We start from the raw sequence: 25,402 nt of genomic DNA, 5'->3' as shown, positions 1-25,402 counted from the left end.
ATCTTAAAAACACCTTGTTAGTACTCCATATAGAAGCTTGAAACAATTCTAAGTTGCATCTTACCTCTCTTACTTACAATGAAGTGATGTTCTATGATTATGAAGATTCCATGGTAAACAGTCATCTGTTTTCTCAGTTGGACACATCTCTTTCAAAAGTATTTAACAGGTAATTCTTTTAAATGGTGACATTTCAAGGTCAATGTTTTCTGTGCTTCATATTCTTCACAGACTCTTCTTATTATCTAATTATATCTTCATATTAAATATGCCATAGGAGTAGGGATGACATATTTTAATCCTCATTTGACACAGTCATACATGAGATTTAGATGAAATGAATTGACTCTGGATCATACACCTGGATCTCTAGAATGTAATATCCAAAAAGGCAGGGATTTTTTTTGGGGGGGAGGGGCGTTCTGTTTTATTCACTGATGTTTCCATAGTGCCTAGAACAGTGCCTGACACAGCAGATTTAATACACATTTGTTGAACGAATAAATGAATGAACAAATCTGATTAGTGACGGAAGAGGTCTAGTAATTCTGTAAACCCTCAACCATAGTTCCTTTAGTATTGACAAACGTTGTTCTCTGTCCTCATGCTCTCCCCAATTTTCCTATCTTTTCTGGAAGCAGCTGTCCGGAGGTTTGTGGAGGAAAGGCCAGTGAGCCCTCGCCACTGAGGGGTAACCGAACCCCAGCCTCACAGTGATGGAGCAGGGAAAGGAGGGGCGTCTATGGGGCACTCCTCCTTGAGATACTAAAGCTGACGCTCCCCTGAGTTTACCAAGGACGTCGGAAAAGAAGGTTCGCTGGGTCCCTCTGTCCCGAGGATGCTGGTCTCACACAGCTTCTGGTGGCGGAGGTGGGCGGTGAGGGTGGAGGGATTCTCTAAAGAGGGCCCCATGGTCCCAGGCCCAAAGTGGCCCGGGTTTGGCCGGCGCGCTGAGGCTGCCACTCTCGCGGTTCCCGCCTGGCAGCTGGCTGGCAGCGGCGAAAGGCGGGGCGGTCGCGCTCCCCTCCGGGACGCTGCGGCTGTGCCCGCCCCAGCCCCGCCCCCGCCGCCGACCCGGCCGCCGATCGGGCGGGGCTTGTGGGGGGCGGGAGGCGGGGCCTGAAGAGGGCGGGGTGGCCGCGCGGGGAGCCGGCGGCCAGGGCGGCGCTCAGACTGGGCCGGGCGCTCCGGCTGCGCGGGCTCTCGGGCGCCGCGGCGACAGCATCCTCCTCCTCCTCCTCTCTTTCTTTTCTTCCCCTCCGCTTCTTTCTTTTCTTTATCCTTCTTCCCCTGCCCCATCCCCCCCTCTGCTCCTTCTCCGGTGGACGTTAGGTCCTCAGGTCCCTGAACGGTGGCAGCGACGACCGCGGGTGCATCCAGTTTCTGCGCCCAGGTAAGAGAGCCGTCCCCACCTCTGTATAGGGTGCTTTTCTTTCTCCTGCCTCGCCCACCACGTAGAGGGAGAAGGAGCCCAGGAAAGGAATGGGAATGGGGAGGGGTTGTGTCGTCCTCTGTGCCTTGGAAGCAGGCACAGGTTGGCCGAAATGTCCAGTCTTCCAGCTGGCGGAAGCTTCAGGCCCGGCCTCTCTAGGTGTCACTACTACGCAGCAGGGGACCAGGGCTGCTACCTGTGTTCTAGATTTGTAGAAGGGTGTGTGACCTCGGTAAGTACCACTTTGAAACGCCCGGGAATTTACGTCGGGTTAGGATATCTGTCTTGAGAGATATCCTTGTAAAAGAATTTCGAGATAGAGGTTTTTTGTTTTCTGGGGTTTTTTTTGTTTTTTGTTTGTTTGGTTTTTTTGTCCATCTAACTGCAGAGAACTGCACACTGACGAATGAGTAAGTTAGAGAAGCCTTGTCAATTTGACATCATTTTCCCTGTAATTCTCTCAGAAACAGCTTGGAAGAGCAAGATTGATGAATATTTATAATTTTAGGAAAATGAAAAATTAATGTCTGGTCTTGTTGGAGGGCGGGACACGAAAAAATGAGTCTGGGTGAGCTTGAGCGTCCACGTAGTCTCTTTTTAAACGATGGGGGTGGGAAGCAGCATATACAGTGCATCTGTTTTCTTTTTCTTCTTAAAAGGTGCTTTGGGGGCTGCAGTGCTAGATGCCTTTCTTCCCCAGCCTCTTCTTTTGTTTAAGGATGGAAATTTAAAGAAGGAGTGTGTGAGAGGAGCCAGGAGTGGGGATGTGTGTGTTTGGGTGTGTGTAGCGGGGAGGGGGTAGTAAAACGGATGGGGTCAGAAAAAAAATCCTTGAAAACTGGAAATGGATGTTATATTGCCTAGCATCAGGGTTTCAGGGTTTTGTCAGAAAGTAAAAAAAGCTTTATTAGCAACAAGCCCGTTTGTAACAATTGCTGTGTGCCATCAGCTGTAAGCCCTTAGCATAATGCTTCCAGCACATAGACCCTTTAAAACTGACTCGATGTGAAGGTTTTTGTTTAAATGCTCTCACACACACACAAGCATGCACAGGGGTATGGTGGTACACACCACATACACACACACACATAAACACATTTGCATATATAATACACTATATACCTAATGTTGAAAAAGGGAGTGGATAATTAAAGATGAATCTTTAAATATTTATCCTTGAAGGTTTGGGATTATGGGGTGAATGAAATTTGTAGTGCAAAACAAATATATGTTGTTGGGTGGTATATAATTTTGGATGTGAGGCAAAAGGATTAATGAATATCCGTAAGGTACTAACTTAAATGTTAAAAATATAATTTATTTTAAAATGATCGGTCTGGGAGAGGAAATGACTGCTAACTGAAATTGAGGTTTGCAGCCTCAGTGAGGCGATGGAGAACAAAGCCTTTTATGTGAGCCACATTATGCAAATGTCCCATGCTTGAGCTGCAGGTACCAGCCTAGCATAAAGCATAGCTCTGTAACCCTGTCATTTCACTGTGGGCAATTATAATTTTTTTGGCAATGAAAATAGATTAAATAAATAAAAGCTCTTGAGAATGCCCAGGAGGAAGATTATAGCCTTTCACTTGAATGTGACTCAAAACACCCATTTAACTGGGCAATTGGTGTCTACATATTTTGGTAGAAATCTTTATGAATCTGTAAAAAATCATGGGCATTTCAGTCACCCCCTCTTCATGCACAAAAGCATTTCCTTCTTAAGGAAAGGTGAAAGGCATTTTTGTCTTTCAGTAAAAAGTGTTACATTTGCGTGTGTATGTATGTGGTGTGTACCACCATACGCCTGTGCATGCTTGTGTGTGTGATTTTACATTGCTTTCCTGGTAATTTCATCTGGTTATCGTAGGTTTACATCTGGAATCACGATTTGCATGTGATCAGAGCTATTGTGCCTTTAGGATCAGTGGTACATGCTGTTTATCTGTCCGTGGTTTATTTAATTTTAGTATTTCACAATATGCTATAATGTTATTTAATTTCCAAAATTCTTTTTGTTGTTGTTTTTATTTTACCCGTAAGCAGAAATTTGCTTAACATACATCTGGAGATCTAAGCAATTTAAAAATTGAGCTTCCTTTTTTTTAAAAAAAATAATATTTTAAATACATGAATTTTCATTTTCTTTGTTTCCCTCCTGTTTTCATTTCCCTTGCCCCCATCAAGTAACCTGTTTCTTTGTGACTGTCAATGCTGCTTTCAGCTTCTAGTTATTGTCTAGACTGTCAAAAGTAGAGCCAGTTTCTCAGGAATTTCAAATTTAGGATTTGTTAATTCTCTGTAGCAACTCTCCGAGGATGACTTGTTTACAGCACCTCCTCAGGGAGGAGAAGGAGAAAAAATGTGCGGAGAGAGCATGACCCAGTGAAACCAGCACAGCCATTACCTCATCCTAGTAGCTACTTCAGATTCATTGAGAGAGCAGGCATCCTCTCAGTGGAAACCAAACACCAGGAGCACACCCAACTCAAGGCAGATGCCTTTCTCCTCCCATAGCAGCCTCTACTGTGTTGCTCTGCTGAGGTTAAAGGGATATTTTCTCTTTTATGGATTTCTTTTCAAGGATCTTGAACTTGGTCATAAGTATGCAACCAGAAATGAAACTTGGCACAGCATACCCGAAGGAATAATTTCATTCCTTTACCACTTTGGGCTTAAATCGATTTGCAAATTTTCTAAACATCAGAAGGGAGAAGGAAGAAAAATGCTTGTTGGTGTATTTTTGCATGTTTTCTTATGACATCCATTTTTTTGTCAAATTTTACTAGCAACTAGATAATAGACTGGATTGTTATGCTTTTGAAAAATGGAGTTGCACTGTTGGACTTTAAAATGAAATAGTTACAACGTTTGCTTAGATGTATACATGACAATATGTGGATACTTAAAATATTCATTGATGTCCCCATAAGACTGACCATATGAAACCAACTTGGGGATTTTAGTATTCAAGTTGATCACTTTGGTTAATGAATTCCTTTCAATGCTTAATTTCCTCTTGACAGATTAAGATAAAGACTCTGAAATAACAGTTACAGTGGATGATAACACCACCCCCAAGTCAATACCATATCCCTTAATGCTAAAAATAGTCATTTAGGTAAGTTATTAGTAATGCATTAGTAGAAGTTATCCAAAGATAACATTCTGGAACAGTCATAAACTCTTATGTCTCTGAAACATCAGGTAAAGATGCTGTTACGCTCTTTGAGTCCTATCTGATTCTCTCAGATATGTCTGTTCTTTTTCTACTTTAGTTCTCCCTATGCCTTTCTTAATGCCATTGCCTTGATCTGCTCAATCTAGACCTTCTTATATGTGAGCAGTATTTTGATCATTTTACTGATTTTCTTCCCTCTCTTTTCATTCCATTCTTTTAAATCTCATATTTGAATGTTAGACTTCTCTAGGCATTTTGTCTTCAATACTGTTACTCTCAATACAAATTTAGCCTTTACTTTTCATTTAGGAGAGTATTTATTCTGATTTATTTATTTATTTAATTTATTATGTATCTCTTAAGTTTCTACTGGATGCAGAATATTGTACTGGGGACTATGTATAGAGACACAAAAAATACTACAGGGCTTCTGGCTTTAAGAAACTTATACAACAATGTAAAGCAATTATACTCCAATAAAGATGTAAAAAAATAAATCTTAAAAATAAAGTTAGAGGGATTTGTTTCTTTTGTAATGGGCAATAACTAAGAAGTAACATTTAAATGAGCAGCTATTGTGTTTCAGATATGATACATAAGTGCGAGGGACTGCACTTGGGCAGGGTAATGTCCCAACACCTCAAAGACAAGCTTTTATGTATCAGTTATGTAAATGTCCTAATGTACACCCTGTATATCCTTCTTTTTCCATATATGTATTCTCTCTATATAATTATATAAATATTTGTATATATAAACTAGGGAATTGTAAATATAACATCTCTGACACACAATGGAAGTACTAAGTATCTCAAATACTTCAGCCAATCAGCTGAATCAGCTGTAGAAGGTCAGATCATTAAATGCTGGACAGCACATGAAAATCTCATTCAGATTATTCTAAGCAACTTTTGGTGTCTCAAGAAATTATTAGTCCCAGTAATTGATTCCAGGCACCAAAGCAGTTAAAGAACTACAAAGTAAGAAGTGGCACACGAAGGGCCAAAATCATGGGAGAGGGTCTGTGAGAAAGTTTGGGTGAGTAGGTGGGGGTAGAGGGAGATGAGGAACGATGATGATGAGGAATGAAAGCAAATTCTCAGCTACGTTTAGGCTGGAGATGAGCCTTTGTCTAAGTGGGTGAAGAGGGAAAAAATCTGTTTTGTTTTTCTACCTCAACATAATATTTTGTTTGAATCCCTCCCCTGCCATTACTTTGAACTAAGGCCATAGGTGTTTTCTTGTAAAATTTATATAGGATGCTTATTGGAAGAAATTCTATAGTGAATTAAAAATTTTAAAACAATATGAACACAATTAGTTGACTTTTTGTGAGAAACACTGTGAATGTAATCTTTGAACTTAGTCTTTCCTGTTCAAGAGAGGTAAACTCTTTGAGTGGTGATACTTTTTAACTGTGATACATTTTACATAGACATTTTAGTGAAATTCTGTGGAAGTTAAGACAGAGCTCAGGATTTCCTTTTTCAGTCAGTTGTTAAATTTATATTGTGGATTTTAAAGAAAGTTTTAAACAATTTGTTTTTTATTAATATACACCAGAGGGGACAACTCTTATGTTTTGCTTTTTGTTATGTTAATAGGCCTTTTAGAGAAAATAATTTAACTAAGATCACACAACTTGACTTTCCTCTTGCTTTCTTCTTTTCTTCCTTTCTTCTCCCTCACTATCTTTCCCTTCCTTCCTTTCTCCTTTTCTTCCTTTGCTCCTTCCTTTCAATTTGTATTGGCAAAAAAAAAAAAAAATCACTGATCATTAGAAAATGCAAACATAGCCTGCTGTTTATCTTGCAGTTTATTTTCCATTATATCTATATTTCTCATTTAACATGCAGTTTTATGCCAATTTCTCCTCCTTCTCAGGGCTCCATCCCTATCTTGGCCCCTTCTTTGATCTTGACTTTTATATTCTCTAGCATTGAACAATCTTTTCCTTGTATACCAGTCTTTGATCGTGCTTCCTTCCTCTAGAAGGCCTTTCTGAACCAGGAAGAAAAGTTACTACCTTGTTTCTTCCCATTATTTGTACCCAAGTTGACTCTGACTCCCTTATCTTATAGACAATTGCTTATCCCAACTGTGTCCTTTCCAGCCTTCTTCAAATTAGTTAAAAAAAGAAAAATATGGTACACCTGTACTACAACTTATTGCTTTCAAAATGAAAAATTTGATTAGCCAACTGTATTTTGTTATTTTATTCACCTGACATCAAATAAAATGGTTTGACTGTTTTTTAAAATTGAATTGATTGGTAAAGTCATTATGTGTCAGGCAGTCCACTGTCTTCGTTTTATGCTAGCTAACTACACTGATGTTCACCTAAGTTGAACTACATTAATTTAATTTTAAATGAAATATTCCTAGTTACATTGCTCTGTACAGCATCAGCATTAGCCATCTTGAATCCATCTCAAAATGATCATAAAACACAGTACTTGAATATTCACGAGTATATTTCATTGCTTAAATATCTAGCTCTCTTATATTTAAAGCTAACTTATAAGTAAATATACAAACAAGCTCTTTTAGTTTGAGATAGAATAATCATGCCAATATGAACCCTTTATATAACATTACTTTAGGTATTAATGGATTTGTAGTTGGCCATGTTGTATTGTAACAATTGCAACATACTGTATTATGTTGTTAATGAACAGCAGTGAAATTATATAATAAATTGGTATGAGAAAATGTTTTCTAATTTTATTGGCTAGAAAGCAGCACGATTAAATAATGCTCAGCTTTGAAACTGTATTATTTTATTTGGGTATTGTGCCTCTCAAACTTGTAATTTAATCTTTCCTTTAGAGTATACATTTTTGAGCAGAACAATATTTTAAACAATATGTTGCATATTTTTCTGGTGTTTATGAGACCACATTCCTTTGGCCCACTTTGAAAACAAATAAGCAAAAAAAAAGTTTTTAGGATTCAGCTATGCATTCTTTTTATGTTAATGTCATCTAATATAGCTAGGAAAAGATCTGATTCTGTAATTTACTACACATACTTATATTGTTCAAACAAAAATCTGCAATCTGTAGCATACAATTTCTTTGCTCAGTGGACAAGAATATGGAGTCATAACACCTATAACAACTTATTAGTCCACCAAGTTTGTCTACCTTGTGTTTCACAAAGGGCTAGCATGGTGGTATTTGTGTGTATGTGTGTGTGGGGGTGTGTGTATGTGTGTAATAATCACAGAGTTAGCCTTATGTTTATGCCATTTTCTATAGTTGAGATAAATTGTTATATAATCAGTTGATTTATAGAAAATTTAAAATTATACTTTGATGCTCCATATGAGAATATTTGGTATTAAATACAATTTTATAGGTAAAACAATGACATAATTATTCATTAACGAAATTAAATCAGATGAATTTCAAACAATTACTATATTTTTCTGTTTGGAGAGATATAGTCCAAATCTCACTGCCCACTATTAAAATCAAATGATACAGCTAAATCTAGTACTCAAAATCAGAGCATCTCCATGTTGATCAAATGTCCTGAATTGAAATACTGGTCCCTTAAATTTATCTTTTAAGAAGTGCAGGTGGCACTGCTATTGCATGGAAAATGCAGTTTATCTTCATTTAAACAGCAGAAGCCAGGATTGATGGGACTTTAGAAATTTTGCTGCTAAGAAAGCATTAAGAAACCACTGAGCATCCTATTGGAAGCTAAACCTCTTATAAAACAACCAAGTGAGTATGATCTAGGGTTTATTTTAATGGGTTTGGCCATTGTGCCTCAAACTAAAGCTTGCCTCATTCATAGATTACAAGATGAAAATTATCATAGACCATTAAGTGGTCTTTGGTGAAACTGAGGTTTTGTGGGGTATTTTTTAAGTTCTTATCACTTTCAGACCAATCACTAGTTCCATGATTTGGGGGTTTTTTGTTTTATTTTGAAAAATACCACATTAAGTGAGGGTGGTCCATATCAAAATTGTAAATTATGACAACTTGGTACAATCTTGGACAGTCTCACTGCCCTATTTCAGCCTCTTCCCAAAGACTACCATCAAGTTTTGTGATAAGAATCCAAAGTTTTCCATAAAAAAACTGATATTGAAATGAGTAAACTTATTAATGAAATCTTTTCCTTTTCCTTCCTAATATATTTATAGTCTGTGTAACAGTAGCTTTTTGTAACGCTAATAATTGGTGGCCTAGAAGGACTGTGTGCTTATACATCTGGAAACAAAGTCTATTCTTCTGTGCCTCTGCCCTATGACAGAAGGGACATCAGTTCTTAAGACTTGCTAATTATATATGACTTAGATGTTTGGAGAGGAAGAGGGGCCGTTAGGAGCAAATGGTGTGAACCTCCGATGTACATATAAGTAAACTGGGACAGGGAGTGGTTAAGTGACTTTCCTGAGGTTCTGAGTAGTGGAACCAGGCCTAAGATTTAGTTATTCAGGTCAAACTCAGCCTGGTAAGGGGAGGCCAGTAAAGAACCATCTCACTCGGACTCTCTGCTTCCAATTCTGGTTATATTTTTGTTCTATGACCTAAGGGTGGGGTGATCTGGCAGCATACCTGCCCCACCTTGTGACTCAACTGTGACTTTCACATGAATATAAAAGAGGGAGAGACTCAGGCCATTCCAACCAGCTCCATGCCAGCTCCACTGTGAACGTGGTGAGACTAAACCTGGTCCAGGAAACACTGACAAGGCTGCTGCTCCAGGTTCATTCTTGTGGTTTGGATCTCTTAGGACAGAAGTTTTAAACTCTCTGGGGTTGTGTGCCCAGACTCAAGGTACTTAAAAAGCCAAGGAGCTTTCCTCTGAACTTGAACTATCCATACTGATGCCTCCAGATTGATTGAGTTTGTATTTAAACTTGGCTCTGTGTTCAAGGGGAATCCAACAAAAATAGCCAGGTTGAAACTTTTTTATGACCTATAACACTATGAAATTTTCTCAAAAATAGCTTTCCTTTTGCGTCTCTGCAACTTTAACATTTTTAGCTAAAAGGAAGTGAGCTAGAAAGGCTGTGGCCTCTGTGTCTGTGTCTGTTTCCCTCTTAACTTTTCTACTCTCGTATGTCTTCCTGCTTCTCTGCCTCCAGTGTTCCAGTCCTCTTGTTTCTTTGCTTCATCCAAGGAGACAGCAAATTAAATAAGAATTAGTTGTTTCCATGGTTACTGTGTTCAGTAGAGCTTCACCGTACCCACACTGCTTAGGCATTATCGAGTCTTAAGCTGACAAATATATGAAAGGCATGAAGAGCATCTTGGAGGAAAGAAATTAAGCAGAAAGCATGCTTAAATATTTAAAGAGAAGTATACTCCTAGTCACTGAAAACTGAAACTGTATACCACTATCTAGGGAGTGAAGGAATTCTAGTGTCATCCTTCTGTTAAAGAATGTCATATAGTATGTCCTAATTCTCTAAATGAATGTATTTAGTCATTAATCAGAATTGGAGTTACCGTTTTATCACTGAATAGATGGAACTATTCCTTAAAATATTTTCCATGAACATTTGAGAAAGGATGGGCTATACACATTGGCTTCTCCTGAAGTATCTTTATTTTGAGCCATAAATATAGGAAAAATCCATCTTAATTGCACATCACGAATGTATACCTATGAAGACAAATCTTTTAAAATAAGATATTTTATGCTTTTCTTCTTAGATGTGGTTTATTGAATTTGATAGTCTGAAAATCTAAATGATCCATAAAGAGTAAAAATTGAGTTACTTGTAGTGAGGTGGATGGACCTAGAGTCTGTCATGCAGAGTGAAGTAAGTCATAAAGAGAAAAACAAATACCGTATGCTAACACATATATATGGAATCTAAAAAAAAAATGGTTCTGAAGAACCTAGGGGCAGGACAGGAATAAAGGCGCAGACATAGAGAATGGACTTGAGGACACGGGGAGGGGGAAGGGTAAGCTGGGACGAAGTGAGAGAGTGGCATGGACATATGTACACTACCAAATGTAAAATAGCTAGTGGGAAGCAGCCGCATAGCACAGGGAGATCAGCTCAGTGCTTTGTGACCACCTAGAGGGGTGGGATAGGGAGGGTGGGAGGGAGACGCAAGAGGGAGGAGATATGGGGATATATGTATACGTACAGCTGATTCACTTTGTTATAGAGCAGAAACTAATACACCATTGTAAAGCAGTTATACCCCAATAAAGATGTTAAAAATAATAATAATATTTTTTAGTAAATGATGTTCTTGGGAATCATTCATTTTTTAATTTTAACTTATGTATTATGAATAATCTATACATGGTATTTTACAGACAATACATATTTGTATACTTGCTCATGAAAAGTTAGTGTGTGCAACAGGGATATTATTAATCTCCATACTTGAAAAGTGATACCCTATTATCTTTCTTAAACTGCCAAACTCTCTGAAATGTAAAAAATGTTGCACAGGTATTCTTTTGGATGAAACAAAAAGTTAAAAAAAAAAAGAAGCATAGTTTTTGTCTTACAGATTTTTAAATTTTTAAATAGGAGAAAATTTATAAAAGACAAAAATTCATGGTCACAAAATTTTAACATTTTAAACGTAAATACTACAGGGCAAATAGATACTTTTTGTTTTTCTTCCACTTAAATGTCATGCTGGTGTGCCCTAAGTACTTCTTATATCATGGTCCATAAATCATTTATTTACCAAATGGTTATTAGATCCCTAATATACAGCAGGAACTTTTTTAAATATATAGGATATTGGGACAAACCACACAAATTCCTGCCCTCATGGAGATAATATTCTAGTGGTGGGAGACAGAAATTAACATGTAAACCAAATTTCAGGCACGAAAAAAATGCTGCAAGAAATAGAAAACAAGAACACAATAGAACTTGTCTGGGATGGCATAGGCTGTTCTTGGAGACATGAGTAATGCGAAGTAGCCAGGCATATGAATATCTGGGGGGAAAGTTTTCAAGCAGAGGGAACAGGAAAAACAATAGCCTTAAAGCAGGAAGAAGCCTGGAATATTTGAGAAACAAATACAAAGCCAGTGGCCCTGGAGTCTGATGAACGTGGTAGAGGGTGATGAGACAGGAAATCAGGGCAGAAGGCAGATATCAGGCCACATAGGTTCTCTTGACCATTATAAGGGGGTTGACTTTTATTTAATTGGCAGTGCATTCTAATTTTTAAGGTAGTAGAAGCAAAATTTTTTTTGAGAATCTCTTAAGAGCCTTCAAAGATTAATTATGTCTTCTAAATCTCTGTAGATATATTTGTTAACATCACTAATGCGTTAAATCACAAGAGAGAAATCATTTAGAAAATTAGAAATCAGTGATAGAGATAAGATTAGAGTTTTGTTGATATAAAATGCTCTAAACATGGGTAACCCAAATTGTGTCATTTTCTTGAGATATTGGAGAATTACATATATAAGTGATTTTAACCCCTGCAGCTTTTTTGTACCTGAAACTAAGTTTTTAAAAAAATCTAAACAGAAAATTATAAATCCATGTTTGAGGAAAGTAGTCACAAAAATCACTCCAGTGTCGATATGAATGTGTTCTTTGGCTATTTCCCCACAGCAGCTTTAGTTATAAACAAGGCCAGGTGCCAAGCAACAACCGATATGGCACTGAAATGTATAAATGAATTCAATAACGGAGTTACACATATTTTGCTTCTTACAGGCAATGGCCTAAATGTCCTGAAATTCAGTAAGTGAGCTGATCCAATTTCATGATGATCTTTTTTTTTTTTTTTTTTTTTTTTTTTTTTGCGGTACGCGGGCCTCTCACTGTTGTGGCCTCTCCCGTTGCGGAGCACAGGCTCTGGACGCGCAGGCTCAGCGGCCATGGCTCACGGGCCCAGCCGCTCCGCGGCATGTGGGATCTTCCCGGACCGGGGCACGAACCCGTGTCTCCTGCATCGGCAGGCGGACTCTCAACCACTGCGCCACCAGGGAAGCCCTCATGATGATCTTGAATCACCTTTGAGATTAATGCTTAGTTTACCTCTTCATGTATATTGCTTATGCTAAAATACTTAAAATGTAATTTTCAAATATTTGTAGACCTAGTATAATGCTCTCCTGAACTTAGCATTAAACACAGTTTGCCAGACTTTTGATTGATTGTACTTTTGGCATAATGTAAGGCTGTTTACTTTTTTCCTAGGCATTTCCTCAATAGAAAACAAAACTATTAATTTTTTTATTCTTTCATGCAGTATTATTTATAGGGCATTTTCAAAATGTCACGTAATTTAGGAGAAAGTAGTATTTTTATTTTATAATGAAGAATTGAATTACTGTTGATTTTTCTTCAAGCTTCTTTTCTTGACTTCCACTTTGTTTTGTTTTTAGGATTAATTAATTATATGATGTAAATTGCTTTAATGTGGAACAGTTAGGTAGAATGATATATCTATCTCCCAGACTTGCAATTACTCAAGTTAAATATTAAATATATGAATAACAAACCAACCAATAATTCAAATATATATTAAACTCTAAATAGCGTTCTTGGAATTTTATTTAAATGTAGGCCTTTTAATATTGAGATATCACTAAATATCAAATATAAACTGTTATTTCAAAGAACTGATGAAAGGCTTTAAGGAAAACAAGAAAGTGATTGATTTTCTTCTATATGTACAACCATGCTTATGCTATGGGATGTAAAATATACAGCATGTTGTTCTCCTCTAGTTGCCACTTACTAGAGACACAAGACATAAAGCTAATATTAAAAAGAATATAATGCACAATAAGGTAAATGGTAAAGAATAGCATGTCTTGTAAGTGCTATACAAATTTAGAGGAGGGAAATATATCACCATGTGCAGAAGCTAAAGATTTCATGTGGGAAGCAGGATGTGGAGTGGGGCTGCATACGTGGCTTGGTTTGGAAAGCACCCGGGTAGGATAATAGCAAAAGCAAAGACACTGAGGTGACAAAGAGCAAGGTAAACCATATTGCCTGCAGTGGGGGATTCCTTTTGGAGAAGAGTAAGATGGGTAGGTGGTCTTGGATTTGTAGAGGTCCTTAAATACTGGGCTTACTTGGGGTTTTGGTTTTATCATAAGGCCATTGGAGTCAGTGAAGGATTTTGACTTGGAAAGGAGGGTGAGGAGTGTGACGTTTTAAGATTATCAAGAAAAATTTGAGAGGATGTAGTGGCAGGTCTAGAATTTCTACATATGGTGTGGCATAGAGACACCAACCTATTTAGAGGCAGAGACTAAGGGACTTGTTTGGGAGCTATGGTTGCAGACATTTTCACAAACAGCTAAGAAAATAAATATCAATACCAAAGAATGGAGGTGGTGACACGGATAAAGATGGGGTGAGGAATGCCAGTGTCAAAAAGTTCAGAAACACAGGCTTGAAATAGCCCCAAAGAGTTAGAAGCCATGTAGAACTGTAGTCAGTGAGTAACATGCTCTCCTATTGGGGTTATGTCATGTGCATGCAAAATATGTATTTTTAAGAGGACATTGGCCTTGGAAAACAAAGCAAAGAAATAAGGACAAATTTCAATTCAACTCCTCTGATTTCTAGGCCATATTGGAAATGAACTATGTGACTACACAAATTACTTTAGTAAACCATTATTGAAAATCAATGGTATGAGTGTATAAAATTAAGTAAACAGATTTTCTTGCAAAGGATTACAGACATTTTTGTTAAATATTTATTTCTGATTTTAAATAGTTGCATTCTAAAAATGTTTTTATAAATAATATCAAATGTCAGGGTTGGCAAGCTATTCTGTAAAGGGTCAGACAGAAAAATTTTTAGGTTTTGTGGGCCATATATAGTCTCTGTTGAAATTGCTTAGCTCTGCAGTTGTAGCAAGAAAGCAGCCATAAACAGTATGTAAACAAATGGGTATTGCAGTGTTCCAATAGAGCTTTATTTATGAAAACACATGACAGGTCCATTGACCAGTGGATTGTAGTTTGGCACCACCTGACATATACTGTCTTGGTTGAACATGAATCTAGAAAATGTCTTTAAGATTATAGTAACCATACTTTTAAGAGGTCACAAATACATAAAGACTATGTAAGGACAATAGTTATATATTTCCCTTTATGAAGACGCATGGCATCTTTAGATTTCTTTCAAGTCAGAGCGTGTTAAAAACTACTTGACTTTGTCTTAAACCACTGGCTTGGTTTTATCATATGGACACTAATTGTGGTTCTATTTTTTCCTTGGCCTCTAATAACCTCAGAATAAAGTTGTGTCCTACTTCAAGTAACCAGGCAGAACCTAAAGTATACATTTCACATGCTAACTGTTTCATGCTTTACTTTATTAGATTTCCATTTGTAATTTTTTTAAATCCTTTTTAGAACAAGGTAAGGTATAAATAAAGCTACATTCTATATTTTCATCAGAGATCCACTTACAATTAAAGTCTTTGACCAGAGGAGTTCTTCCTTTCCAGGAGTAAAGGTGATGTGGCATTTCAATCATGTTTGCTGTTCAATTAGGACAGATTGCATTGCTCTTGTTACTCAGTTTCCACAAATGAAATCATTTTCTCAAAAATAAACTGTGACTTTTGTGTGAATATGCTATTGCAGAGAAACAATTAAATCTGTTACTCTCATATTGTAAAAAAATGGGATTGTTGCTGCTAAACCTTTTGCTATGGTTGTTTTACCACAAATGCTTTTCAAACAATTTTTCAACCCCTAGGACCTCAGTAGTCCTGGTAGAAAGCTACTAAGACCCAAATATATTCTCTCTTTTATGAATGCATGAACACGGAAATATTCTAGGGATTAGAAATCAGATATTTAAATACTGTTCTTTCTCTACAGAATGCTACATGACATTTCACACTTCAAAGTGAAATCTTGGACTCATGGTATAAGGAATGAGTTTTGACTTTGTTTTGTTTTAAATACTCATCATGTGAAATGATACTGTTGCCTTTTATTTTATTTTATTACTTATTTATTTATTATTATTTTTGGCTGTACCCGGGCCTTTCACTGTTGTGGCCTCTCCCGTTGCGGAGCACAGGCTCCGGACGCGCAGGCTCAGCAGCCATGGCTCACGGGCCCAGCCGCTCCGCGACATGTGGGATCTTCCCAGACCGGGGTACGAACCCATGTCCCCTGCATCAGCAGGCGGACTCTCAACCACTGCGCCACCAGGGAAGCCCGCCTTTTATTTTTAATAATATGTCTTTTTAATACATTGGAATTAAATAACTGGTGTAATTTTGACTGTCCTGTTCAATTAATAGTGAAATGTATTTGTTTGACTCTTCTGGAAATGGTATAGTGGTCAAGAAAGCTCTTCATGTGACCATTCACCTGAAAAATATATTATCAATTAGATGTGACTTAAAAATGATTCTTAGACATAATCAGGGAAGTGTCATGGGAAATGACAATATTCTTCTTTAAAAGTTAAGAAAAAGAGAGAGAAGAATACCATATAAGAAAAGGATAAATTAGAAAGCCCCTGGTATTAGTTAGACGTTTGTACCGCTGTATCAGTATACTTGTGTTTAGATTGTTTCACTGTAATAGTTTTCTGTGGTTTAGCGTCACAGAGAATTAGAAATTATAACAAGTTGCATTTCAGTTAGACTGGAACATAGAACAGTGAGTGATGGGCCATGGCTATAGTTAGAGCCGGGTTTAAAAAATACCATGGCCTAGGCACATTTATAGGGATCATAATAGGTGTGATCCTGTTCTAATTTCATTGTTAGTGAAATATACAAAGTATCTCAAACATTAGCAAGAGGGTTAGGTTAAATAGTATTAAGTTAGTCATAATGAAAAAATGGCATCATATTTTCCTAAAGCAAATTCAATTTGAATTTCTCATGCTAAAAAAAATTACATTTTATTGTACATATCAGATGTAAATGGAGACAGTCTGTGAAGAAGGATGTAAATGGAGTATGCATATTTAACCTTGAGAACATCCATTTTACTATTTCAAAATAACTATTTCAAGGTGAAAATTGCTTAAGGCTTCTGTATTATGTGGGGTTATTTTTCATATCACAAAACATATCAAAAACATGAGAGCAACCACTGGAGATTTTTGTAACAAATGAAATAGCTGTGACTTTATGTCTTGTGATAAAATATATCAATAGTTTATTGTTTGAATAATTCTACTGAATTTATTCAGAATCCTTTTTCTGGAAAGAGAATGAGGAAAAGATAGTGAACAACTGCAGTTGCCTTCCCCAAATTATTACACCCCTCAGAGGTTCTTAGATCTGTAGAGAAGGTTATGTATGTGGAAAATCTGCTCCCACCAGTGAGCCAAGGAGCCCTGGTTTAGGCCAAGGCATGTGTGAAAAATGTTCCTGCTCAGAAAAGTGCTGTTGACTTAGACAGAGTGGCACTTATTCAGGCCATTTCTGAACTCAGGTTGGAGTCCTCCAGATGGAGTGAAAACTAACCTTCAAATGACACAGCTCGTTGGTGGTCAAATTTACTATTACATACCATCTTCATAAAATCTAGGGGTACATGTATCCAGAGCACAAGATATAGTTAACATACAAACAGTACTTCAAATCTGGGATAACTGTGTTATATAGTTAGTTATAATATAACCTAAAAATAGAATAAAAATGGGCCCCATATTGGAAAAATCTATGCAACTCTAATAAAAATTTTATTTCATTTTACACTTAAATATAATTTACTGACTTTTATTCTATCATCACTTAAGTTAATAAATTTGGAAATTTGGGCTTCCCTGGTGGCGCAGTGGTTGAGAGTCCGCCTGCCAATGCAGGAGACACGGGTTCGTGCCCCGGTCCGGGAAGATCCCACATGCTGCGGAGCAGCTGGGCCTGTGAGCCATGGCCGCTGAGCCTGCGCGTCCAGAGCCTGTGCTCCCCAACGGGAGAGGCTACACAGTGAGAGGCCCGCGTACTGCAAAAAAATAAAAATAAAAAAACAAACCAAAATTGGAAAGTTAAACATTTGAAATTGTACACAAACATTATGATGACTCATCACCGAAGGTCTATAAAAGTTTCTTCTCCATTTCTGAGGATAGAGAGGATAAAATAGAGAACAGAGAGGGGAAGCATATGGCAATACTTTGTGTAACTCCAGCTTTGCTTTGCTTTGTTATTTCTATGAGTCCACATTGATGCTCTGTTTTATTTGTCGTTTATGAGCCTACACATACTTACTTACTTAGTTCCACAACTACTCGTGATTGCTAAGGTCCACATTTATTAATACTGATAATCCTTTGAACAAGATGGTGTGTGTGTGTGTGAGATTTACAAAGGGCAACTGCCTTTGCATGGACTGCTAAAGGAAGTACCAAAAAAAAAATGTAAGTCCAAACCAAACTACAACCTCATTGGCCCTTGTTTCATTATCTTTAAAATGAGGATAGTTGCCAAACATCTCTCAAGTTTTTTGTGTTTTGTTCTGTTTTGTTTGTTTTAGATCTAAGAACCTGGAAGTCAAATTAAGGCTATCTTTTAGGACCAGGATGTATTGTTCCTCAGGAAGTAACAAAATGAACAAAATGCTCTACATGCCACAATTGTAACTCCAATGAAAAAGGCAATGTGGACAGATTTACCATACCTAAGAGATGTCTAACACCTATGGGTCATATCAGCCATTCTTGAACTAAGGGGCATAAAACTAAGCGTTCATGAAATTTTAAATCAATGTTAAGTCATCCCACTAGTTGATACTGGGATAAACAACATGAATAGACATGGGCAATGCACTGAATTTATTTGGAAGAAGATGTCAATGAAAATAATATCTTACAGACCCTTATTTATTTTATTGTATATTATAGTATACACAGTGATTTTATCATGATGAATTAAACACTATTATATTGTGTTTAGATTTATCCATCTAGATCATTGTACGTAGGCTGTGTACATTTTCATAGAGTAGGTCACTTTTTAAGTATCTTTGAAAACGTCAATAATCTCATTTTTAAGGTAGAGCATATGAGACCTTAGTCACTATATAATTTTTATTTGCTTGCTTGCACAGTGCAAGATATCCCTACTGTCCAGAAAATTATGTGGATTAAGGGAGTGATCAATAAATATTTTTGAATCAATGAATGGTTTTAGAGAAATTAGTTTAGAACCCCAAAAAGTTTAACACAGCCTGTTTAGTACTATACAAAAAGGAAATAATCACTCTCTTTTGGGGTGGTAAGATTTGAAGAAATCAATACTGTCTCTTTCTCTTAAAAGGAAAAAAAAAATTCCATATGTCTAAAACACGCAATCTTTACCTTTCTTTAAGACACATTAAACATTAGCACTCTCCCCTCTTATTGAGTCCTTGAGAAAGTCATTTGACTCTCTGGGCCTCAATTGTCTAATCTACAAAATGAGGGGATAAATCTAATTGTCTCCAAGACTGCTTCACATTCTATGGTTAATTGAAAGGACATTGCATTAATTTCATACTTTTGCACAAATCAGTTTGTCATGTTAAATAGGTATTTGTCCAGTAAAGGTTTCAGTGATTAGAATGCTGACAGATAAGTTTTTTTATTAAGGAAAACTGAATGTCACAAAGGAAGGCTGGAATGATGTGTCTTTCAGAGGAACACAGGTATCCATTGTGAGCATCTACTTCATATTCAGCAAATGTTTATTAAGAATCTGTTATGAGCCTCTGACTGTGATGAGCCATGTTAGCAGAAGGAAGAAAAACACAAGACTGCATCCGTACCCTCCAGGACTTTGTTCTGGAGTTGAGGAATTCAGCGCTTTCACATCCTTTGGATAACTAAACAGGGTATACGTGAACACTTACCACATCACCTCACTAATTTACCTATTAAAGTACTTAGGGGAGGAAACATATATGTGATAGACTTAAATAAGAGCCAAGTTATAATATGGTTATGTGCAAAAATGGGTGATACAAATAATCAGAGCTGTTGGAAAGGTGAGACTAAGACAAGGCTTTAGGAAAAGATGGATGCAACTCTACGCACATGGCAGATATTTGCCCTTCTCGTAGCCAAGTGTGGATTTTAAAAAGAAAAGAATTGCTTTTGAAAAAATTTATTTTGCAATAGACAGGCAAAAATGTTTTATTCACTAATATATATGATGCCATGTTTTATTTCTTGTGTAGTAAGTCTTAAAACAATCCATCAGACTTATGGAGAAAACATTTCTCATAAATCCTTTAAATTTCTTGTTAGCTCTAGATGATCTTCATATATCCATTACATTCTCTGAGAATGTCTTCCACTTCAAATGTAAGTCCTTTGGAAGGCATGGTGCTTTGGAAAAGAAGGGAAGAGGAGGGCAGTGTGCCCAAAGGATTTGTTGTACTATTTTTCAAAGCAGAGGCCAGCTGTTTGGGAACTAGAATTAAAATGTAAATGATCAAAGGGGAATAATTAGAGCCATTCTTTTCAGACAATGCCCAATGCAATCACAGTGAGAAAAGGATTCAGGGAGATTTTCTACTATGCACAAGTCACAAATGAATTGAAAGGCTAGGAGGGAAGTGATTTACAAGGAACTAAGTGGGCACAACCTACAGATTGTCTAATACTCTGGGCAGTTGAATTAATAGAGGAACGGTACTTCGTATTCTGCTGGGACTGAATCCAAATGACAAGATAACCGTGCACAGAACTGAGGAAGTCACTGCATTAGTGCCATAGCAGGATTGTAAATTGAACTATAGTGCTGACATGAGTTACATTTCAATTCATGTGGTTTTATGAATCAAAACAGTGGTCTTTGAATACAATATAGGCAGTGCCACATGGGAACAAAATAGGAAGATTATGCAAGAGCTTGGTCAAAATTTTTTATGTTCACCGTGGAACAAAAATCTATGAAAGCTTTCAAATGCAAGGATTTTCACAAATAAACTAGTTTTTATCTGTATTTTTATACAAATTTAAGTACTTCAGAAAAAGTCCAAAGGGCTACACATAACTCATATAGGTATATGCTTATTTGAACTGATCTAATCCTAGTATTTGGTGTCAATCAGACATCATGGTTCTGTAATGAAGAAATCAGATATCAGTGAGGAAAGAAAAGTATAAATATATTGATTTATAATCGGGTTTTACACAAACTACGGAAGTGAAGGCATAATAGAACTTTAAGATTTTGGGGTCTGGGGGAGTTTATACACATTTTTATGAAACATTCATCCATGACTTTGACTTTCATATGACCATAAAGTTAATATGAGCTAACGAATAATTTCTTTAGTGTTGAAACAGCTAAAGACCAGGTCTCAGTTAATGCTTGAAATAGTAAGGGTTTTGACTAGCAAATAAATGTTTAATTACCAGCTTAAATTTTGGCATCTCCCCTCTCCCCCCATCATCACCTACACACACATACACACACACGTACACACAGTGTTTGGTTTGGTTTCGATCCATCACTCTTACTGGTTGATTTCTTCTGTTTTCAAAGCTTTACAATCACCTGTATTCTGACAACTCTCTAATCAGTATCTCCAGTTTGGACTTCTTTCTGAGAGTCAGACTCGTATACTCCACTGCCTGCCAAGTGGCTCTACTCAGTGTTCTGTAGGCACCTGAAACTCATCATGTTCGTCAGGAAACTTATTTCAACATCCATCCTACATTCCTTTTACAGTCCCTATTTTAGGTAATGGACCTATTCCAAGTCAGAAACCAAAAGTTATCCTAGACTCCTAACGTATTTCCAAAATATAAATTTCTTTCAAATTTTTCTTCTTTTCCACTCTACTCTTACTGAATTGATTCTCCAGTTAGCTTACTGATTTTCCTGCCTCCAGTCTTTCCAGATTATATTCAGTCTTTAGATGAACCAAAGTGATCTTTCTAAACTGTATGTCTAACCAGATCACTCTTCTGTTTAAAATCCTCCCTTCAGTGTCTTTTTCTTTTTGCGGTACGCGGGCCTTTCACTGTTGTGGCCTCTCCCGTTGCGGAGCACAGGCTCCGGACGCTCAGGCTCAGCGGCCATGGCTCACGGGCCCAGCCGCTCCGCGGCATGTGGGATCTTCCCAGACCGGGGCACAAACCCGTGTCCCCTGCATCGGCAGGCGGACTCTCAACCACTGCGCCACCAGGGAAGCCCCCTTCAGTGTCTTTTTAACATGACCAGTAAAGCCATGGAAATCTATAAGCATGCTATCTCTTCCATCTTATTTTCAGCCACTCCTTGCCTATCTTTTTGGCCTCCCTCACAACTACCAAACTGCTGTAGTTCTCCCCATGCATTACTTGCTCTATCCTTCCCATTATAGATTTTTTTCCCTATGACTAATTGCTTTTCATCTTTCAAAACCAGGTCAGCTTTTGTATTTCTCTCCTACTGGATATTTATGCTTCTTGAGGGAAGGAACTATCATATTCATTATTGTAAAGCCAGTACCTAGCAGAGGGCCTGGCACACACTACACACTCAGTAATTATTTGTTGAACTGAACAATACTGGTTTATGGTCTGTTCACCTTTTGCTACTGATCGATTAAATAGGTGCTTGTCTACTACATTGAGTTTCCATCCTGGGAGTTAACATTGGTCAAATACTTAAGTATACCAAGTAATTTCCTCATGGTTCTTGACTTATGCTCCCAGTCTCTTCTCCATCCATTCTCAAAGAGCAGTTACTTCATTTCTACACCCAATCCTGGGTAAACTAAAGGCTTCTTTACCTTAGATAATTGCTTTCTCAGTGGGTTCTTGTGAGAGTTCGCTGTGTTGGAGAACTTAAATGGCAATGAGATTAGCATTTCATAAGGTCAACAAGGATGCTAGTATGCTTGAAATCTATATTGTTTTAGCTTAGGTTAGCTTAATTTAATGGCAATAAATGATTTACCAAGAAGATTAACCATGAAAACCGGCAGACTGATCGGAAGTTTAGGGTATTTGTTTCAAATCAGTGAAGGAAACTAGGGCCTCCAACTTTAAGTCTTTCTTGGGGAATAAAATATGAAATTTGTATGACTTTTGCATTCAATATTTGTCTTTGATCTAGGATTAATTATAATGTTCAGTCTCAGTGAATAAGAAAATTAATAATTTATGCCTAAATAATATATAGTGAACATATTTGGAATACTAATTAGTATCTTGTAATTAAAAGACTTGAATTACATCTATGTGGCACTCTCAGGTCAAGTATAAACGTACATTCCAATTATATCCAGCCAGTCAGTGTTATGTATGAGGAGGCAGAGCTATCTGTCTAAAATTTGAACTTGAACTGGGTTGATAATTTGAATCGAGATCTTTAGTAAGTTTGTGGTTGCAGATTAATAAAATTACTTTAAAATAGTTTGTTAGAGGGAAAATGAAAATTACAGTATAATTTAGATCCCATCACAGTAACTTCTACAGGGGTGTGTAAGTTATTTATTTAACCTGGAATTTAATTATAATGAATATTTTTCAAACAGAGCCATCATTGAGACTTAGTTTGCTATTCAAATATCCTTGGAAGAAATGTGAAAAACACTTGGATTCTGCATTAAAATTTTTAAATCGGGAGCACGTTTTAAATAGTGCATTTTAAAATTCAAAAAATTTTATAAAATGCCACACTTTCAAAAATATTTGGTTGTTACATTTTGAAAAGCATAAATCAAGGAGCTGTGAAGATGATGGTTTATCAGCATTACTCTGAAGAAGACGTGGTTCATCATTTTAGTTTGTATACCACCTTTTGTCTGATTCTATAATTAGTGAATTTCCAAGAATTATATGGTTTTAAAGCCTTTGGAATTAAAGCATAATTTCTGGATCATTCAGATTTGGATTTATGATCTATGAGAATATTCAGATTGTGAAACCTAGTCACATAGTATCTAGTTAGCTCCACTTAAAAATGGCTCCCTCTTTAAGAAATTTTAAAAATCACTAATAAAGCACTGTCCTATTCTAGCATATCTAATGGGCAACAAGGACACTAATATCATTATTGTCTTTTTGCTCTCTAGAGAGGGGTTTATGTTTACACTTAAAAAAAAACCAACCAAACTGACTGTGGGATGAACAATGTAAATTTCTGATTTGGCAAGGGAGATAGTGAATATGTATGAAAGTAAAACCTACATCATAATCATTGTTCAGAATAGATCGACAAGAGTGTGGTTTCGGTATTTGTGTTTTCTTAAAACCCTAAAGCTATGTGGCATTGGCTTTTCTGCAGAGAAATTGCAACACATTTAAAACATGTAGCCAAAAATATGGACAGAGCAAGAGAAGAGTTGGTACTCTTGTTTCTTATGGAAAAGCAAAATCACTCAGAACATAAGATTCTGCTGGGCACATAGATAGTCTGCACTGAGAGAGTAAGATGTCATTTTTATGTGACATCTTAACTATGATGGCTTATAATATGTGATGGAGAAAATCATGTTCTACCAACAGGACTGAACTTGGGAATAATAATCAGAAGCATTGGCAAACCATTCAGACACCCACATCTTCCAAGAAAATTACTCATAGCAATTTTGCATTGAGGTATTAAGCAGCATGTTTTAATAATATGTGGGTTTAAACTCAACCAGAAAAAAAAGCAGTTCTTTTCTTTTTGTCTACAGACCATGAAACATATCATAAACTAAATGAACAAAAAAGCCACATTTTTTTTTGATGGTCATAACCTAAGTAACTCTGCTTCCTGCCTGTTATAAAGTGCCATAAAAAAATTAGGTTTCCATCACGAGATGCATCTGCGAGATGCCAAACAACCAAATGCTAGAAAATGTTTGGATTTGGGGGGTTGGTGATTGTTTACAATTGCTCAGTTTAATGCCAAACTATGGTTATAAGCTTGACGTGTTTTTAGAAAAAGTGAAATTATTTTAGAAAAGTGTCACTTTTCATATACTTTCTCGCAGTTCTATTCATTGACTAACAAACAGAAGTAAAGGAAACTTTAGTAGACTGCTGAGTGTGGTCCTGGCAGACCATACCTGGTTTTCTTTAGATTCATGTCAACCTTTAGTCAACAGTTTGATTGTAGTTGCATCCAAGGGTCTGCCTTGGATTATTTTCCTCCTTTGACTTACTTAGCTTTAATGTTGCAGTGTATATTTTATCCTTTTAATTGAAAAAGAAAAATCCCAAGGATAGCTTGGATATATCTACCCTCCCTGCCACCATCACCAACTTCAGTTTAAAACCAAAAAAAAGCTGCTACATTAAATTATTTTGAAAATGTTGGATATTTAATGAATAAAAATGAAACACACTTTAAATTTACAATGGTGGAAATTTTTTGTGTGTTGATAGTCAACCTAGAATTACCTGGACATGAATGAGCCAAGGAAAACAATTTTATAGTAACAACAAAAGCATCTAAAATTATGTTATTAAAATGAGTGGGAGGGAGAGGAGGTTCTAGCTGTCCTCTCTCCACCCAAGTGTGAATAAACACACCTTTTTTTTTTCAGATCCTGGTAATTGTTTCCTTCTTTGTGAAACTAACAGCAGAGAGAGTCAAAGAGCGTGTTCCCTCACACCATCCTACTATTCCATTTAAGTAAATTCTGCAGAATTTAAAATCTTTGGCCTCCTATGGAAATTTAGTTAGTCCATGCCAAGTTCAAGGACGGAAAGCTGTATTCATTTTCCAAGACTTCAAAGCTTTGACAGTGTCAGTTGGATAGCAGATATTTTCCTGGATCTTACCTATCTAGGTACTGTAGGTAGTTTAGGTCCTTTAAGGCCAACGATTCTTTTCTTCAGGCAAAGCTGCAGTTTGCCACTGCCTACATCTTGCTTACCCTTTCTGGAGCTAATATCTAGCTAAA

At 36.9% G+C, this 25,402-nt stretch overlaps 1 protein-coding gene across 26 annotated transcripts in view; it reads left to right on the top strand.

The window, feature by feature from the left end:
• The first annotated feature begins 1,154 nt into the window (after positions 1–1,154).
• MAP2 (microtubule associated protein 2) overlaps positions 1,155–25,402 on the top strand; it is a 265,271-nt gene continuing 241,023 nt past the window's right edge. For all 26 annotated transcript variants that reach the window (XM_033859830.2, XM_033859827.2, XM_073807321.1 and 23 more), the window contains exon 1: positions 1,155–1,393. The gene's annotated coding sequence lies outside the window, so the exon portion shown is untranslated. The remainder of the gene's footprint in view (positions 1,394–25,402) is intronic.

This window comes from Tursiops truncatus, chromosome 7, assembly GCF_011762595.2.
Source record: "Tursiops truncatus isolate mTurTru1 chromosome 7, mTurTru1.mat.Y, whole genome shotgun sequence".
NCBI lineage: Eukaryota > Metazoa > Chordata > Mammalia > Artiodactyla > Delphinidae > Tursiops > Tursiops truncatus.
This window is presented reverse-complemented; position numbering and strand designations above follow the sequence as displayed.